Raw genomic sequence first — 17,903 nt, 5'->3', positions numbered from 1 at the left:
AAGTTTCTTTACTACAAGGCTTCTCGGAAAGCTTGTGAGGCTTCCAGTAGTGACACGAGTGTGCAGTGCTTCACAACTTCCTTGGCCATAGAACCTCTTTGTTCTGGAAGCTTGTTGTCAAACTGGATGCTGCTTTGAGGAAGGCTGGCACTGGGGATTAGTCCAGGCCTTAGGCCAGCAGTTAAGGCCTGTCACAAAGTGGCTTCTGCCTATCTTCTCACCATAGGCACTGTGTCCTCCATGACATGCCCCTATGTCCCAGTCACAGCTGGCACCTGCCAGCTGCTGCCTCAACTGCAGACCTTCTACCTCCTGCTCTATCATCCTTTTCCCTCCTGTCCAGTGATCTCCTCCTCATCCTTTAAGTCTCATCTCAAATCTGGCCTCCTCTGCAAAGCTGTCTTAACCTCTGCAGGCAGAATTAAGTACTGCCTATGTTCCCACCCCACCTTGTTCACCTACTCAAGCCCTTACTGCTACAATATTTTATGTATGTATTTCTCTTCCTCATTAAATCATACATTTCTCAAGGACAGGGACCATATCTCATTCCTAGGCTGGCATGTAGGCCTGAGGGCCTGGCACAGAATAAGCACCCAATATAAATAGGAGTTGTTACTTGGATGTGTGCAGTAGTATTCAGGGACACTGTTTAGTGTAGTAGTTAAAGGCATAGTCATTGCCATCAGCCAGACCTGGGTCTGAATCCCAGCCTTACCCATTATTAATTGCATGAAGCAATTGACGTAGAGCAAGGGCTCAATAAATGGGGGGTTGTTGAATAAATGTGCCCTTGAGTGCTAGGTGGGTGAATGAACACTTTTGCCTGTGTCTTCAGCAAATCTAATATGCACTCTCATTTTTTTCTCATCCATAAGATGGAGATGATAATAGTATCCTAGGGTTGATGTGAGGATCAGGTCATTAGTTAGTGCAGAGCGCTTAGTTCAATGTCTGGCACTGAATAAGCCCTCAGTAAATGTCAGATATGATTACTGTCTTTGCTATTGTTATTATTAAAGATCCAGGTGAGGATCTTGGTATCCAGCTTCCTCCACACCTGGTGGCACAGAATTCCCTGCCCTTGACCCTAATGGGCCAGTGCCTTCCCCGGGATGATACCTCTGTGTCCCCAGCACCTCCCCTCCATCACCTGCCTCCTCTCACCCCTCAGGTCAGAGTCCACTGCCCCCAGCTCAACGCCTCTCGCCATTAGCTCAGCTCCAGCTCCGCAGCCCTGACACAGCTGATTGGGAATTTGTTTTATCTCTGAGCCTGTCCCCCTCTCTCCCCCCTGAAAAAGCAATTAAACTTGTGTTTACCCAAGTGGGTGGCTGTAATCTGTCGTTTGCCCATCTTATCCTGTCAAGCTGCCCCACTTCCTGCCTGCTTTGCTTAGGCTGGGATGAGAGATTTGCATAATCAGTAGAAATAGAACTCAGAAATGTGTTGGGGGGGGGCACATCAGTTTCAGGCCATCAAATTGTGACTACAGCTCTGGGGACCCAGTTTAACGTATGAGGGCTGATGAAAGGGGGTCCTTTCCTAACTTGGAGGTGCCCCTGAAGGGTCTTATCCTCCTGTCCTTATTGGGCAGGTCAGGTCACCATTCCTGGCACAGACTGGTCCACCCCTGGAGGCCGGGCTATGGCTCAGAGGAGCTGGAGTGGTCTGCTGATCATACCCCTCTCTGCATTTGACCTTCAGTAGCTCCCCAGTGGCCCCAGCCACCATGTTTCCCATCTCATCCTTTCCTCTTCCCTCTGACCCTGCAAGGGGCCAGTATGGCAGAATACAGCATGTGCTTGGGATTCTGGTTCCTGGCTGTGCTCCAGGTCCCATTCAGGTTCTCCCAAAATGGACCCTGAGAAAGGACTTGGGAGTGGGTAGTTTATTTGGGAGGGGATTTCAGGAAGCACAGTGAGGGAGTGGCGAGAGTGAGACAAAGAAGAGAGATAAGTCCATACAAAATGTGCTAGTGATTGGGTTACAGCTGCGGGCATCTGGGCTCAAGCCCTTTGGGAACATTCTGAGAGAGTGGGTAAAACATACGGTCAGGTGTCCCACTGAGGGCTGAGGAAGCTGGTGTGCTTATCCACTGGGGAAGATTGCTTGTGAATAGCCTGCTGTGTCCACACCCTTGTGGAGGCTCCTTCCACATTGACTCCGGACAGAGCCATGTGACTTGCTTTGGCCAATGGGAAATCAGCAGATGTGATGCAAGAGAGGCTTAAGGAGCAGGAACAATTATGCTGGCCCTCTGGAAATGCTGCCACCCTCATATAGGCAGCCTGGGCTATCCTGCCAGAGCAGCCACCCAGAGGAGACTGGGGCACCCCAGCCACAGCCACCTCTAACCAACAGGCACAGGACTGAGGCCATCATGGGCCATCCAGTCCAAGTGAGCTGCCAGGTTATTGTAACTGCATGTGAGACTAGCGGGAGAGCCTTCCTGCTGAGCACAGCCCAATTGCAGAATCATGAGCAAGTAAAAGATTGTCGTGCTAAGCCCCCAAGTTTGGTGTCATTTACTATGCAGCAATAGATAACCAATACAGCCACCAATCCCCGTCTTTCATTGTTGTGGGTTACTCCAGGGTGTTAACTCCCAAATGCTTCTGGCTGGCTCTGCACAGACTTGTGTGTCCAGAGAAAACCTTCAATCAGAGAGATGTCCCATTTAAGTCAGGGAATAGGCAGTGCATGGAAACTGTCTGTCAAAACTTCAGGTGGCTTCCTGGTGGCCTGAGGTGATGGGCAGAGTTCAGATGGCATTGATGACAGCCACCTGGCTCTGAGAAAAATCAGAGGAGGCTTCCCCATGAAAGATTCCCCTCCTAAGAACCAAGTTCCATAAACAAACACCTGTATTCCCACAAACCCAAACAGTGCCTAGGTGTGCCATAAGTATTTGCTGGGTACATGAATGAATACAGTATGAGTTGAAGCTGGGGGAGGAGTAGAAATTAACCAGGTAAAGGGGGGATGCCAAAGAGTCCTGGCAGGAAGAACAGTACCTGCCCAGGCCAGGTGGCTGAGTCAAGAGGAGAAGAAGAGTACGGTGGAGGGTGAGATATGGCTTCTCAGAGCAATCAGGAGCCAAGGAAGGGTTTAGCTAGGAGAGTGTTTAGGAAAGATCACTTTGGCTGCTTTGTGGAGAAAGGCCCAGAGGAGCCAAGACAGGATCTGACTTTCTGTCTTGCTGAGCCTGACTTTACCTACCTGTAAAAGGGTATGTATACCTTATGGGATGAATATAAGGACAGGCAGTATTGTGTGTACACGGCACATAGTAGAGCCTCAGCAAAAGGAGCCTGCTTTAGACGTGACCCCAGAGCTGAGCGCTGAGAGCAGATTTGGTGGAGCAGGGAGGGAGGGTGCTTCCATCTCGCTTCTCCCGGCTTTCCGAGGCTGTGGAGCTCAGCCTCCTTACTAAACGTGGAGCTGGAGTGATAGGGCTGTTCTCCCCCGCCTGGCTTACGTCCCATTTTCATTTGTGAAGACAGTTAGGAGAGTAATCTTTCTTTTTTTTTTTTTTTTTTCTCTTAAATTAAATTGGGAAAGTTCTATGGGAATCTTTGAACTGTTCAGAGTGGTGGCTTTTTTAAATAAAAGGAAAAGATGAAGGAAGCTGTCCCAGTCCTTGGGTCACACAGGGATTGTGTGGCCCCAAACCTTGTTTGAAATGACAACCGTCAGCCAATATCCAGGGACGCTCTTTGTTGTAGAGACAGTACTAGAGTTTGTTAAAAGGGGTTTCGCCCCACCGAGTCCTCCCTGGAGATCACTTCCAAGGAGCTCAGCACATTTTATATCCATCAGAGTTTCAGTTGTCAAATCAGAGATGTAATAAAACCGATGCTTCACAGAGAACGTGTGTGAGGACATTTTGATAAAGCTGAAAGTGTTCTGCAAAAGGAAAGTATTATTAGTTGGTGGCTGCCATGCCCCCAAGAGGGGAGGTGATTTTCCCAAGGTCATGGAGTAAGTGGGTGGAGAGCCAGAAAAAGAGGTGGAGCCTCCCCTGATGCCTGGGGCCGGGCCCTTGTCTGGTTTAGCTCATGTTGTCTTCATAGCCCTGAGAACAAGCTCGGCACACAGCAAGCACCTCGTGCACACTCTTCACTGATGAATGAATGAGTGAATGAATGATGCTCCAGGAGTCCTGGGAGCATGGGGGCCCCTCGTGGCTCATCCCTCCACGGTCTTTCCATCCCATAACGGGCCTGGACTGGCCTTTTGTCTCTCCCTTCCGCTGTCTTCCTACCTCGTGGGGAACCCTCCTTCCCTCCTGTCCTGGGCCCACCTGTGGGGGCTTGTGATTTGATCCCATGTTTTCGGCCCTCTCCGTGTCTGTGCCCTTTGCCTTTCCTCCCACAAACAGATGGAGGACATTTCCCATCTTCTGAGTTTGAGCTTAGCAATCTGCCTGCTTTGGCCAATGGAATGAGGCAGAAGTGACAGGGAGCCTAATTCTGAGCTTAAGATTTGAGGGACCTTGCATAGTTCTACTAGCCCACTGCCAGAGTTGCAGAAGAACACGCCTGAGCTAGCCCGCCGGCCACGGAGGCAGGATGAGGAGCACATGGAGCAGAGCTGCCCTGGTCCAGCCACCCAGTGGAGCCCAGCCCAGAGCAGAGCTTCCCAGATGACCTGCAGATGAGAGGACTTATTAAATGTTTTTTGTTGTATATCGCTGAGGTTTGGTAGTGGTTTGCTACACAGTGTAATTGAGGCCATGGTTAACCCCAATTCTCCAAGTCCTCCCTAGCCTCGGTCAGTATTTACCTCTTCTTGGAAGCCTTCACTGACCTCCCTAACGTGCTCACATTCGTTAATGCATTCATTCATTCATTCACGAAATGCCTACTCTATATGAAGCCCAGTGCTCGAAACTGGGAGTGATAATGAGACATAACACGGTCCCCTGAGGACCTCCAGTCTAGTAAGGGAGATGCGTGCCAACAGATGTCACCGTTACTACTGTGATTATTAATGTTCCTAATCTATTAGCTGCCATTTGTTGAACATTTACTGTACAAAGCACTTTGCACATATCATTTCCTGTAATTGTCACAATCAGTCTTGGAGAATATTTTATACTCACTTTACAGCTGAAGGTACTGAAGCTCAGAGAAGTTAACTTACTTGCCCAAGGCCAAACAGGAAGGACTTAGCAGATCTCCAGCCTGCCAGACCCCCGAGCTGTGCTTTTGCTTCCATGAAGGACACAGTACAAGTGTGCCCAGGGGCGGGGGCTGTGGATGTAGGGGAGGGTGTGAAGGGCTCTGCCTGGGCTAGTCCTCAAAGGTGCGGGGACACACCCAGGGAGATAAGGGAGGGCCTTATGGTGGGGACTCTGCAAATGCAAACGGTTAGAGATGTGAGATAAAGTGCCCAGGCCTGGGTCTGAGGGCTGCAGCAGAGGAGGTCTGGGTGCCAAGGAAGAGCCACTAGCATCAAAGTCACCTGAGGAACTGTTACAAGGGTAGGTTGCCAGGCCCTTCTCCTGGGCCACTAAGTCAGGATCGCTTTGGGCGGACACCAGGTACCTAGAGTTATTATTAAGCCCTTTGGGTGAATCTGATACTCCCTGAAAGTAAAAAACTCTGACGAGCACAGAAGCCTTCCCACCCTCGCTGTGACAGCCCTGCAGCCACACACATACCCCCACCTCCGGCCTCTCATAGCTCTGGTTAACATTCCCAGCTCGGCATGGATTTGTGGCTGATTGCGTCCTTTGAGTGCCTCCTCTATAGTCAGACCGTGGGTCCTTGAGAGCAGCCCAGGAGAATCATGCTTTTCCTGCAACCCCACAGTACTTGTTCCTGGGATGGATGGCCAACCAGAGTCGTCAATTGATTGCAGTGGTCATAAGGTTAGAAAAGAAGCTTTGGGAGAGCCTTCTGAGAGGGCTACAGTCTATACAGGCATCACCCTCACCATAAAAAATAACACTGTAACTGTGGAGCACGTCCCTCCCTGTCACTTTGTTAAGTGCATTACATCCGTGGCTTCCTTTCACCCTTCCAACAACCCTATGAGGTACGTGTCAGTTTCCCCATCTGTGAAATGGGGATCACAAGGTTCAGCGAATGTGAGTTACCTGTCCAGGTCTCAGACAGAGCAGGTAAGCCCAAGACCTGGGAGGTGGGGGCTCCAAAGCAAGGGATGTTCTGTGATGCCTTCAAGGCCAGGTACAGCCAGCCCCAAAACACCCCCAGCTGGGTCAGAGGGTGGCAGGGAGGACACCTTACCAGGGTCAGAGCATTGGGTTCCAGCTGTGCCTCTGCCTTTAAGCAGTAGGGGGTCTTGATAAGCCCCTCCCTGTTCCCTATCTTGGTTCCTGAATCTGGGATAAAGAAGTTGATGTTTCTATCTTCCATGTCTACCTTGCAAAGTGCAGGAGTGACATTCACACTCCCCAGGAGCCCCAGCAGTCAGAGAAGAGAGTTCTACCTTTTGGTCCCCCTGCTGGGCTAGGGTGGCACTCCCCTGGTCCACCCAGGTTCCTGGTCTGGCCAGCTCAGTGTGCAGGAAGAAAGTCAGGCTGGACACCACTTGCTGCATTCCCTGTGCCCATCCTGAGCCAGTAGGCATCCCCCATCCCACTACCTGCCAGAGCTGCTGGCTCAGTGCTTGTGGCCACGCCACAGGCCCTTACCAAATGTTTGATTGCATTGAGATAAGACAGCGAAAACTGTGTGAGAGTTAAGGGGCAAGGCTTATGAGGGATGGGCAATCACTCACCTTTGTTGTGTCAGTAACTTCTTCGGGGTGGGTCATGCAGACAGGGGTCATCCTGAGCTCTCCTTGCAAAGGGTGAGGTGGGGCAGGGTGTCATCCCTCAGTTGCTATTGTCACCTTCACTATTTGCAGAGCTCCTTTGCAGGCCTTGACTCAGCTTATCTCCTGGTGTAATCACCTTTACCTTGGCTTCTGGGCTTCTCCTGGGGAGCCAGGCTGCAGGTTCTTGATTCTCAGGCTAGTTCTGGGAGGTGAGATGCTCGTTCTCCCTCTCATGGTGCGAGGTGGCAGAGACCTGCCCCATCACCCCGTTGTAATGGCAACCCCCCCCCCAAACTCCATATCCTGCTTCTTGGCTGTATCCTTGTCCATAGAATGCAGTTTCTAACATATATTTATTGTCTGCCTCCTGCACTGGAATGTCACTTTCATGGTGGTGGGGATTTTTGTCTGTTTTGCTCTGTTGCATGCCCAGAGTCTAGGATAGTGCCTGGCACATAATAGGTGCCCAAGGAATGTTCTCTGAATTAATCAGTAAATAAATTTGGCTTTTAAAAAAAAAAAAGGAAAGGTGTTTGTGCACTGCCCAGGCTCACGAAGCTGGAGAATTGGGGGAGATTTTGGTGTGCGTAGAGCTCAAACTGCCATCCACTGTAGATGTAAAAGCTGGCAGTGACATGGCTGTCATTCCTATCGGCTTCCACCAGCACCTTGAAATGACGTTCACCTTGCCAGGGATGACCTTTGATCTCGAAGCCTGATGGAATCTGACCTTGCCCCTGCCCCTCCAGCCCACAGACTGGTGGGCCTGCTTCTGCCCATGGGGTCTGGGAGGCTTGGAGAGGAACAGCCTCTCGACCACACCTTCCCTCTCATCTGTTCGTGTTTCCTTGGCAGCTAATCAGATGCCCTGTCCCCCCACTCTCCTCTTCATCTGGCACTTCCAGGGTGTGACTGGGAAGGCAGGAGGAAGTGGGGCATTAGTAGCTTCAGGGCCAGGCTCTGGGCTCTTATTCGGAAGAGGAACAGAGTGGAAAGTTGGTGACGCCGTGCCTCAGAGACTCCTCCAAAGCATGCACCCCCTGTCCCACAGTCTTCCACAGATAGCCGCAAGGAAGTTTCCAGAGAAGGAGGCTCCCCAGGAAACCCATTCCTCCATGAAATGTCCACCAAGGAACCAGTTAGTGGTGTTTCTCAAAGCGAGGGCCGCAGACCACGGTCTCAGAACCACCCAGAGTGTTTGCCAATGTGCAGATTCCCGGGTCTCGTCTCTAGACTCACTGGATCAGAATTCATGGGGTGGGTGTCTTAGTCTGTTCAGGCTGCTGTAGCAAAAATACCAAAAACTGGGCAGCTTATAAACCACAGAAATGTATTTCTCACAGTTCTGGAGGCTGGGAAGTTCAAGATCAAGGTGCTGGCAGATTCAGGGTCTGGTGAGGGCTTGCTTCTGGTTCATGGATGGTGACTTCTCTCTGTGTCCTCACATGGAGGGAGGGATGAGAGGCTCTCTGGTTTCTCTTTTAGAAATACACAATCACCATTCATGAGGGCTTTGCCCTTATGATTTAATCACCTCTCAAAGGCCCCACCTTCTAATAGTATCACATTGGGGATTGGGTTTCAATGTATGAATTTGGGAGGACACAAACATTCAGGCTATAGCAGTGGGGGACCGAGAATCTGCATTGTAAATCTTTCTGTGTCAGGGGTCCCCAGGAGTGACCCCAGGTCTGATGATTCATTAGGACTCACAAGACTCAGTATATAGTTTTACTCACCCCTAAGATTAATTACGGAGAAATGACACAAGCAAAATCAGCAAAGGGAAAGGGTGCTTGGGGTGAAGTCCAGAGGAGACCAGCACGAGCTTCCAGTCCTCTCCCTGTGCAGTCACACAGGACACACTTAATTCCTCCAGCAACAAGTTGTGACAAGATGTGTGAAATGTTGTTCACCAGGGAAGCTCACTGAGACTCAGCACCCAGGGGACTGGTCAGGCAGGCACCTTCTGCCTGGCACGTATACAGATCCCAGACTCCCAGAAGGAAAGCAGGTGTTCAGCATGCACCACATCATTTGCACCAGTAGTTCAGGCACAGGGAGCCGCTCCAATCAGGTAGGGCAGCAGGAACCCTCCTCAAGTTCAAGTTCCCAGGCGCTGGCCAAAGGTCAACCTTGCAAGCAGGCCTTGCGAAGGATAGATAACTGTCTCAGACCTGCTCTGCTAATTCTTTTCTGTACAACCTCCTTCCTCCCAAGGTCATTCTCATGCATTTTAAAGTCTGAGACTCACTCACTGGTCTGTTGGGTAAAGCTGGGTTCATCAACTCTGCCTCTGGTTACTGTGTGACTCATGATAAGTGACTTGATCACTCTGCACCTGGCTTCCCGATTTGCAACAGTGAGGGTGTGTTCCCTCCCAAAGGGGTTAAATCCAAATCTTGAAATTAATGGAAAAGGAGGAGACCCCTCTTTTTTTTTTTTTTTAATTTTTATTTATTTATTTGACCGGTAAGGGGATCGCAACCCTCGGCTTCGTGTCGTCCGCACCACGCTCAGCCAGTGAGTGCACAGGCTATCCCCATAAAGGATCCGAACCCGCGGCCTCGGTGCCAACAGCACCGCATTCACCCGAGTGAGCCATGGGGCCGGCCCAGGAGACCCCTCTTTTAAGGTGTTCTGCCACGCATAGGGCAGAATTTGACCTTGGCAGGGATGTAGTGAGGGAAAAGGAGAGAAGTGGAGTGGGGGAGGGGTAGCTCCTCGGAAACACGAGGCCTGGTGCTCTGGACCCTAAGTTGCCCCTCTAGTGCCCTCTCGTGCACCCAGAGCCCAGGCTTCCCTCTGCACAGCTTGGCCACTACGGAGGATGGGCACTGAGCTGAGCAAGACCCAGGTCCCACCCTCAAGGGGAAGCTGGCCAGGGATCAGGATCTTGGGACACCGGGAGAGAAGTCCCTGCCGTGCTGTCGATGGAACCTGTGACCTTGGACAAATAACATCTCGTTGAGGCTCAGTAGCCTCCTCTTTAAAACGGGTCTCTAATGCCTAAGATTTAGAGAAAGATAAAAAAATAATAATGAAGAGTTTTAAAGATCTTTGTAAACATTATAGGCAGATCTGCTGGTTCCTCCTTCCAGGATCTGTACGCTGTGTGGACACTGCATCTTCCCCACCACGGAACCCCTGCACCCACCCTGACCTCAGCCCTGGGTTGAGGAAAGAATGCTTGGTACGGATTTAGGGCCAGCTCTGTCACTAATTTGCCTGCTGACCTGGCAAGTCCCTTTCCCTCTCTGGATGTCGGTTTTCCCCATCTGCAAAGTGAGAACCGCAATATTCCTGCCTATTATCTTACTGCCTCTTCAGATTCTTTTCTTTTCCATCTTGTTCTAGAACTACCCCTAAGACACATCTGTGCTGAAAGCTTTGGGCCAGCATTTCTCTGAGGAACATTCCAAAGGTGAGTGGAAAATTTGCCTAAGATGGACCCCTCTTGGAGACTCACAGGGTGCATTAGCATAGCAAAGGCTCTGAGAAGTCCTGCAACAAGAAAACTTTCTCAAGCTTGTTTGCTCATGTACGTCCTTTGGGCAGAACACCCTCAGCATCTTGCAGAGCAGTCTATGGCATTCTCTTGGTAGATGTCAGGCTAGGAGGACCCAGACAAGCTGAATCCCAGGTAGATCCACCAAATACAGTTCCACTGACTTCCCAGGGCTGGTGGCCTTAGGAAATGATCTTTGAGGCAGGAATTGCTGCCATCAGCTCCAGTTCCTCCAGCTATTCTTTTGTTCCCAGATGCTTGAAAGTCCCTGAAAGTGCTGCTGGAGCCAAAATGCAGAGGGCATGATTAACCAGGTTAATTTTAGGACCCGTGACAATGAGCAGGAGTCCTCTCAGCAGGTTGGTTGGATAAATGAGATAATTTAGTCCAAGCCCCAAGTGTCTTGGGGACTTTGGTGCTGGGGTTGTACGTATGTGTTAGGGAGTGGGAGAAAGTAGGTCCTGCATAGACTACACTCTGGGGTCCATGGGGACCCAAGGAAGGAGAACTACATACTCAGCACTGCAATTAATGGTGCTAATAATGTCTAACTGTCCATCCCAGCAAGGGAGCTTGGCAGGTGGGGCGACGTTCCTTGGAAAATTCCACATCAGCAGCTTTGCTGGTGGGAATCAGGGGTGATGAGGACCTTGGTGCCTGGTCTCAGGCATGGGCAAAGCGGTCCTGGGCAAGAGAGGGTGCAAGACAGGCGAGGTGTCCTTCTGGGTGACCCGAGCACAGGCAAAAACAAAGGCAGGACTCTTGAGGCAGACAGCAATGATCATTGGGTTGGAACCTCAGCTGTGCCCTGAACAAGCTGTGTGACATTGGGCAGGTCCTTGGGCCTCTCTGAGCCTCAGTTTCCTCATAAGACAATAATCTCTCTCTCCGTCTTTCAGAGTAATAAGTGGGATAACTTGGGCTGCGTGCCTAGAAATATCTGGCCCATAATGCATGCTCTGTGAATACCGCCTCTCTGCCCTTCCTGTGGATAGGCTTAGAAACTGGCAGAGGATTTGTATGTTTGTTTTAACTCTTAATTGAAGTATAACATACACACAGAAAAATGCATAAATCTTTTTTGTTTGTTTTTAATTTAAGGTTTATTTCAACTCTTCCGGGGCTGGTAATGTTACAAAATCTTAAAATAAACCTAAAATGTCTTACTTTTATTGTTTTTTTATAGCATTTAAAATTATTTTGAAATAATATAAGACTCACAGGTTGCAAAAAGTAGTATGGAGAGCTCCCATGAAACCCAGCTTTTCCCAGTGACATCATTCTTTCCTTATTTATTTATTTTCTGTGGCTGGCCGGTACAGGGATATGAGCCTGTGACCTTGGTGTTATAAGGCTGCGCTCTAACCAACTGAACTAACTGGCCAGCCCCTACGGCGACATTGTCAAAACCAGGAAATTGACATTGGCACAATAGTATTAACTAAACTAAAAAGTGCTAAGTCTTAAGTGTACAGCTGAGTGGATTTTTACCAATCGAGTGCAGCCCTGTGACCAGCACCCAGACTGAAAAAGAGAAACTTGCCAGCACCCCAAAGTGCCTCTCATGTCCCCGCCCCTCCCAGGGTAACCGCCACAGCAGGCCCTGACTTCCGGCAGCACAGATTCGCTTTGGGTGCAGAGAACCACACAGTACACGTTCCTTTGTGCCCAGTTTCTCCCAGTCTCTCTCACGTCTGAGAGTCCGTCCACATTGTTGCTGTAGTTCAAGCTCATTCACTGACATTGCTGCATAGGCAAGGGTTTTACTGAAGGCACAGGGGACAGCTGCCCCCACCCCCAGCTGCTCTACTCTGGAGGAGCCAGAGGAACTGGCCTTACAAGTCTCTCGGTCTGAGGGGTATTGTTATGGGCTGAGTTGTGTCACCTCAAAATTCATATGTTGACACCCTAACTCTCAGAACCTCAGAATTGGGTGTGGAGGGGGAGGGGCAGGAGGATCAAGGATTGTCCCAGGTTAGCTGGAGGCCCTTGGCAGGGGACACAGCAGAGAAACAGCATCTTGGGGGGATGGTGGCTTCCTTTGGGCTAAGAGCCTCAGGGAAGTTCTGGAAAGAGTTCTGGGCCTGACATTTAAAAGTGGGAGTCATTTGCATTTTGGGGTAACTGAAGTCCTGTGAATGGGTGAGACTGTTCAGGCTTCACCTCCTTTCCCCAAATTCATATGTTGGAATCCTTACCCCTAGTACCTCAGAAAGTGACTATTTGGAAACAGAGTCTCTAAAGAGATAATTAAGTAAAATGAGGTCATTAAGGTGGGACCTAATCCAACATGACCAGTGAGTGTCCTTATAAGAACAGGAGATTAGGACACAGACACACACAGAGGGATGACCGTGTAAGGACATGGAGTGAAAACAGCCATCTGCAAGCCACGGACAGAGGCCTCAGAAGAAACTATCCCTGTCAACACCTTGATCTTGGACTTCCAGCCCCCAGAGTTGTGAAAAAATAAACTTCTATTGTTAAGCGCCCCCAGTCTGTGGTTCTTTGTTATGGCAGCCCGAGAAAACTGCTACAGGTGTCTGGTCCCTGGTCATCTTCTCTACATTTGGTAACCCACAAGTCACCAGGCTGGGCCTGCTGATGATGGGGACACAGGAAGTGCCTCCTCCTGCAGTGCCACTTTCCTGTCTGGCCCAAAGCCTTTGCAAATTGAGACCAGGGAGGCTTTAATGAAAGTTTCAGCTCAGCATGAGGCTGAAGGAATGAGAGCTGCTCGAATATTCCCTGGATCCCTGCGGTGGCAGAGCCACCTTGCTTACCCCAGAGAGCAGGTCCTCTGGGGCGGGTCTCTCATTTGCTCATTCCTTTTGGCTCTCCCCTCCCCACTGCACTCCTTCCCTTGTCTTCTCCTGACACCTGCTGCAGCCCAGGACCAGGCCCAGACCCTCAGGTGCCATTACTCTCAAGTTCTCCAGGACCGGGAAGAGTCTCTGACTTTCTGCGTGGCTCAGTCAGGCTGCTGCTCCTCCTGCAGGATTGGAGCTGGGGGTGGGGAATCTGCTGAGCTGTTGGAGGAAGGCGTGGAAGGTCTCTGGGGACACAGGCGTGACTCTCCATGGGGTAGTGGTATGAGAGTGGCGTGTGCAGAAGGGGACAAAATAGTTCTTCAGGAGGCCTCCCTTGCAACTCCTACCCCCTTGTCAGCAGGCTGGCAGAGGTGAGACAAATCGTTTGCTGAGGATGCTAATTAGAAATAAAGGTGGTGATGATAGGCATGTGTGGTCAGAGAGCAGGACTTTGTCCCCTTTTACACTTCATACAGATAGGCCGCATTTTAATTCTTTCACGTATGGGTGTCCCTTGGTATATCAGTCAGCTGTTGCTGTGTAACAATTAGCCCTAAAACTCAGCGGCATTCAACAACAAGCATTGATTTCTCACTTGTGGTGTGCTGGACTTCAGCTGAACTAGGGTGGGCTTGGCTTTGAGTGGAGAGTTGGGCCCAGGTCTGCTTCATGTCTCTCTCGCCGTCTTTGGGCTTGGCTACCCAGGGTATGTTCTCATGGTGATGGCAGATGTCCAAGGAAAGAAGCTGGTCAGGAAGCACATTTGAAACCCTTGCTCACAGTGGGTCATGAGCATCACGCTGGGAAGCTGGTCCCATGACCACGTCCAACATCAATAAGTTGAGGAAGAGGAATTACAAACATCGTGAGGATAATCACACTTAACTTCCAGAATCGTGGGGAAGAAGCAAATATTTGCTGGACAATCTAATCTACCACACTCAGCTTTTTCAAGAAAGAAAGGATTTTTTTTCCCTAAAAATCTCAAAACCGTTGGTTGGGATGGTTGCATTCAGCAAATTTCTCTGAAGCATCATCTCAGGGCCCTCGTCTACACCTCAATTGTCCCCGGCAACCTTGGAGCGCACATCCATTCACCCACCTTTCGGGCCTGAGCTCCCTACCTGTTCACTGCCTCCCCCTGCTGGCAGAGGGAGACACTGGAGAGGCCTGACGTGGACCTGGACAAGGGACCTCATTCATCCTGGCAATCCTGGCAAGTTATTAGGAGACAGAGCTTAAAAAAAAAAAAAAAAAAGAAAAGCCACCTGGGTTCAAATGCTGACTCTGCTACTTAGTGGCTATGTGACTTTGAGCAAATTCATTAACCTCTTAAGTTTCAAGGTCACCATGTATAAAATGGGCACAATACCAGTACTTTTCTCTTGGAGTCCTGTGAAGGCTAAGTGAGATGATGAAAGCACAGTACTGAGCCCATTGTAAGAGCTCAGTAAGTGTTTGCTGAGTTGAGCTGGGGCTTTTGCTAGGCATGAGGATATAGCAGCATGGCTTACATAAGAAACCACCATGCCCTTATGCCCAGGAAAGGATCCCTTCTGTGATGCTGGCATCCAGCCACCAAGCTGTCTCCAGGGGCTGCCAAAGTCACTCCCCTCCCTCTTAGCCCAGAGCACCTTGACTGGCTTAGCCGCATTTCAAAGAATCTTTCCGTGGATTCTGGCTACTCATTCAAGGACAGAGCCCTGAATGTCATGTCCACTTCTGGAGCTGCCCCTTTCTGTAGGCCTGGACCATCTGGTCCCAACCTAGGTGGAGAAAAGCTAACCAGAGGCAGCCTGGGCCCCACCTGGGCACCGTGGGCAACATGGCCGGCATGATGAAGTGGGCAGCGGATCCATGTGCCCGGCCCGGCGCGGCTCAAACCTGCTGGCGCACTGCAGTAAAACCGCCTTCGACTTAATATATGCTAATTAGATTTTAATGGGATTCAGATTTCCAACAGTAGTGCAGTGTTAGCCATGGTAAGTTATAATCATATCTAATTGGTAATTCTAACATAACAAATTTCTTGGATAAATTATTCTTAGTTAATAGTCCCCCAGGAACAACTTCAACACACACACACACACACACACACACACACACACACACACACACACACACACACACCACACACACATGCACACACACAAGCAGAGACATACTCACACACATATATATTTTAGGGGAAATTGAGGAAAAAAAAATAAGATGTAGGCAGGCAAAGTTGTTATTTAAAACCTGGGCTCCTTCAGGGCCTCAACCAGAGCCTCAGACAAAAGCCCTTAGAGTTTTCTGAACCCACAACAGGGTTCAGAATGCCCGGAGCCTGGGAGGGTAGAAACCCTGAGACAATCAAGGCCATTGTCTTTGTGGATCAGCTACCCCCTCTGGTAGATGTTCCCATCCCCAGGAGGTGGCAGCAGGAGGAGTCACCAGGCTCCGACCTCAGCCCCTGCTTGGGGGCACAGTCCCTGTCCCCAGGGGAGGCCTGCCCTGGTTGTAGTAGCTTCTTCCCCTCCCTGCGGTACTGGGTTGATATTTCTTTAGGCAGACACCTTAGTGTAGTTACAGAAAAAGGGATGGGTCAGCCAACCCAGCTTCTGGTCAGTCGTCACTTTGCCACTAACTCTGAGCAGCCCTGGGTGCAACCCTGGGCACAATCCCTGGCACAACCCCCAGCAAGCTGCTCAGGGTCTCTGTTTTCCCCGCTGTAACATGGGTTGAGACTGAACCTGCCTTTCTGCTTTAGCTGGAAGGAAGAGGCCTTTTTTCTGGTATTGGGATAAAGGGGTGGAACTTATGAAGCAAACAGAGGGTCTGGGGTGGTGCTGACCAAGCCTGCCCTGAGCATCTACGGAGAATGTTCTCTCCTTCCTCTGATGGGTCACTCTCTGTCCCCCTAAGGCTGCCACTGGCCACAGGAGAGTGTGGCTCTCTGCTTGCTTCCTCACATAGCACCTGCATCTCTCTACTGGGGACTTTCTCTGGTCATAGGGGTTTGCTCAGGCCATCATGGCAGGCCAGAAGTGCTGGGCGTTAATGCTGCAGCAGGTGGTGGAGAGCTTCGGCAGCTTCCTCGCCCCTCGGCGGGGCCGGTCTGAGGCGTGTGCAGTGCAGAATCTGGAGGGTCCCATTGGGATAAAGCCCCAGTTGCCCATGTGGTAACTGGCTCATGAACACACCGTTTATGTGCTTTCCTGCTTTCCCTGTCCCATTTGCATGTCACTCACTGTGCTTCCTGGATCCCCTCCCAAATAAACCATTTGTACCCAAATCTTTATCTCGGGGTCTGCTTTTGGGGAAACCCAAACCAGCCACTTCAAGCACCGGGTTATGTGTATTTGGTGCAGTGGAACGAGTGGGAGGTCTTTATCCAGGCAGATGTAGGCTCAGATCTCATGGCTGTGCCCGTTGGCTATGTGGTTTTAAGCAAATGACTCACCTCTCTGAGCCTATACGTGCTCACCTGTAATAGGGGGAACTTTATTCTTAGAGCCAGTGAGATGGAGGGCCTGGTAAGACAGAGGGTCAGTGCTTAATACATGCTTGTTGTTCTCAAGGCAGATGATCCCAAATCGTCATCTCTCTGGAGCTCCAGACCTGCTGGATGTCACTGTGGGGTGTCCCTCCTTCCCCGCAAGCTCGGCTTGTCCAGCATCAAACCAATTGCCACCATTCTTCTGTGTTCCCATTTCTGGTTCTTTATTCCATCTCTCCAATTGCACAGGCCAAGGGCCTCTGGCTTATCACCCCTCCCTGTCCCCCACATCACACAATCACTATTCCCAGAGGGCTGGGGGCTTCCCTCTTCCTGTACTTCCTCCAGCCCCATTGCCCAGACCTACTGTTTGGAATCAGCCCTGGTCCCACCCCAGTGCTGCCACGCATGGGTGTTTGTACCTGTGCAAGTCACTTAGACTCTCTGAGAGTGGGGAGCTGTGTCATTCTGAAGGCCAAAGCGCCTGCACAGTGTGTGGCAAATGCCAGGCTGGGCACAGCCCAGGGCTCTCCCCCTCCAGCCACCTCACCTGAACAACCTAAGTAACCCCCTAACTAGTAGCCCAATGCCAAGAACAGGTTTCCCAAACTTAACCGGGCGCACAAAGACCTGGGGTCTTGTTACAATGACGAGTCTGGTTCAGCAGGTCTGGGTGGGCCCTGAGATCCTGCATTTCTGTCTAGCTCCCAGGGCATGCTGATGTTGTTGGTCCAGGGCCCACACTTTGAGTAGCAAGGATCTAGAACTCTCCCCCTCCTCTGCTCCCCACTCTCCGCTGCTTCCAAGCATCTCCTGTGATCCTGCTACTCTCACCCCTGCTCAAAAGCCATTAATGGCTCCCTATTGCATTACAGTTATCACAATAGCTGACACCTGAACACTTACGATGAGCCTGACACTGTTCTAAGATCTTTCCATAGCTTCATTCATTTAATTCTCTGAAATGAATGCCTTGAACACTGATGTCCCCATTTTGCAGAAGAAAAAATAGAGGTACAGAGAAGTTAAGTAACAGTGAAGTGACAGAGATAGTGAGTGACAGAGCTGATAGTGACTTCAGATGCAGGCTGGGTTCCTGTGCTTGACCACTCTGCCACGCTCCTCTTAAACGGGAGAAAGTTTGGTCCCCTCAGCCTGGAATTTAAGAGATTTAAGGAAAGACTTTCCCTGTGGCTGGAAAAGGAGGTCCCTAGAGAAGGTGAAGTTTGAGAAGTTGGAGGAGGAGGACCATTTAGAAAAGGACTCCTACGAAATGCCTTTTGCCTGTGGCTCTGGGAACTCTAGGCCCTAGCGA

Source organism: Cynocephalus volans, chromosome 8 (assembly GCF_027409185.1).
Source record: "Cynocephalus volans isolate mCynVol1 chromosome 8, mCynVol1.pri, whole genome shotgun sequence".
NCBI lineage: Eukaryota > Metazoa > Chordata > Mammalia > Dermoptera > Cynocephalidae > Cynocephalus > Cynocephalus volans.
The sequence above is the reverse complement of the archived record's forward strand: the minus strand, read 5'-3'. Positions refer to the sequence as shown.